A 2,681-nucleotide genomic window follows, 5' to 3' on the forward strand; every position below is an offset into this window, starting at 1 on the left:
TATACAAAATATATCTCCCCAAAAATCCTTAAAATTCCTGAAAAATGTAAAGCAAATTCCCCCAACAATCCCAGCAAATTACTTAAACTTCTTTTAATTCCATAAAAGTTTTGTAAAGCTGAGTTCCATAAATTACACTGTTGTAGCCAAAACATAATGTCCTCAAATGTACATGCAGGATCTCAGGAGATTAATACACTAAGGATGGGGTACAGTAATGTGCAGAACTTTTAGGCATGGTTAGACCAAAAATTGATGCTGCAATAAGGTATAGAGGGCCCAGATTGACACAACCAAATGCTTTGGATGTCTTTGCATTTTACAAGGGGCAGGGGGGAAATAATCTGTTGAAAAAACAAGAAAGGCCACTTCTTTAGGGCAGAGTAAGGCACAGATGTGGCGAGGTAGCACAGCCCAGGGTACCATTTGGGCAGGTAGTAGGGTGGCCACAAGCCCCTGGCCATGCTGTGGACGTCCCAAGGGCCCAAAAGCCACCTTCAGTCTCTAGGCATATTACTAGCGCTGACACATCGACCCCTATGATGCACTCTTAGTGAAGAACATGCCTTAAACTTATCCACATGACTGTATACCCAAGCTACCCAGTCATGCTCCTATTTTTCTGTGTGGCCCTCAGTGAGGAGAGTTTGGGCACTCCTGATTTACATGAAGTGCATTTGAAGTGTTATGCAGGGAGCTTAATCAGTGTATGCCTTAAATGTGGGACACCTGTGTTTAGAGCTCATTTACAACTGACACTTCAATCATGTTGAATATGCGAGTATATACATAGGCAGTGATTTTATGTGCATATTTTGATATGTTTTCAAATGTGTGCTTCCTCTCTGGCCTGTATGCCTGGGTGATGTATGAGGTGATTACAGTCGAGGTGATTAGAGATCCATTCCACTTCTTTCCCTGCGCTCTGATTAACGGCAGCCTCTCCAACACCCTCAAACCACTAATGGCATCTTAATAGAACACGACAATGCACTGTAAAATTGCACGAACAAAGTCGAGAATTTTGAAAGCTTTCCTACAAAAATGAATATTTGAGGGCATTTAGTGAGAGAATGATAGCTGTTTTTTTGACATCCAAATAATTGTTTGTTTTCAGAAGACACAACTTCTAAGAAACTAGATTTGAATCATGTTTATATGCAAATAATCTGGGTCATTTTGTCTTCTCTGAAGCATTTAACTTGCCTGCCATGGAATAATCTACCACTGCTATTAATATGTTCCTGTAGAAAAAGGGAAAAATCAAGACAAATTAGAATGAATTTAAATGTAATTAATGTTAAGGCAATGCACACCAATTAATAGTTGTGATCTTTTTTATGAATAAAACAGTGACTGAACACAATGAATTCCATGAATAAGAAAAGAGCCTGCTGGCAGGAGAAGAACTTGATTTCTAGACAGTGGGAACACTCATGCATACATTTATCTTTATTGTACTCTTTTTTTTTCTTTGCTGTATACATCAAGTTCCAACATACAGTGTATATAAATATGGACATCATACTCCATCTTTGTCTTTTGTACAAAAGTGAAGCCAAAACACTTTGGTGGCAAACACTGACATATTGTATTGGTGACATCATTTAGAGCCAAAGGGAATCTGGCAAGAGCAGCTGTGAAATTCATGTCACGCCACTTCTGCTCAGCGCAGCATAAATTTAATTTACAAATCAAGACCCCTCAAGTCCTTTGAGTCAAAGGAGCCAATTTGAGTGCCTGTTTAAAGCAAATAAATGACTGTATTGTTGAATTTTGTTGTTTAATTTGACTTTTGTCCCAAAAACATTACAAAAAACTTATTTAATGTCAAAGTGAAAACAGATCTCTACAACATAATGTCAATTGAATAAAAATATGTAACATGGACAGTGACTGCATAAATATTCACCCCCTTTTAGTCAAACACACTGATTTTTTTAAATTTATTCTTTCTCTTTTTTTAATCTTTCTTTTCAATTTTATTTTTATTATTTTTCAGTCTTATCGTTTTATCTAATTTATCAGATTTATTTCATTACACAATGATTATTTGTGGAATTATTTAATATGCAAAGGTATATTATGTGAAATATATAATGCATTTTTAGTTTTTACACTGCTTTGGCAGTAACTGATCTGTTCATGCCAAAGTAAACTGAAATTGAAAAGAAAATTGTAAAAAAAAGTCAGTATTTAGTAGATGCACCTTTGGCTGCAATCACAGCACTGAGTCTGTGTGGACAGGTCTCAGTCAGGCTTACACATCTGGACACTGATATTTTACACCATTCTTATTTGCAAAACTGCTCAAGCTCTGACAGATTGCAGAGGAGTCAGACATGAACAGCTCTTTTCAAATCCAGCCACAAATTCTCCATTGGACTGAAGTCTGCGCTTTGACTTGACTGCTCCAGACTGAGTAGGATTGCCCTCTGGGATTTTCCGATATTTGCTTCAATCATTCTACCAGCTATATTTACAAGCTTTCTAGGAATGGCTGCTGAGAAGCATCCCCACAGCATGATGCCGCCACTACCGTGCTTCAAAATTGGGATGGTGTGTTTGTGGTGATGTGCAGTGTTTGATTTCTAGATCGATGGCTGAAAAGCACCATTTTGGCCTCGTAAGACCAAAGAACGTTCTTTGCAAACTTTAATCGAGGTTTCATGAGTTTTCTT

Source organism: Cheilinus undulatus, linkage group 22 (assembly GCF_018320785.1).
Source record: "Cheilinus undulatus linkage group 22, ASM1832078v1, whole genome shotgun sequence".
NCBI lineage: Eukaryota > Metazoa > Chordata > Actinopteri > Labriformes > Labridae > Cheilinus > Cheilinus undulatus.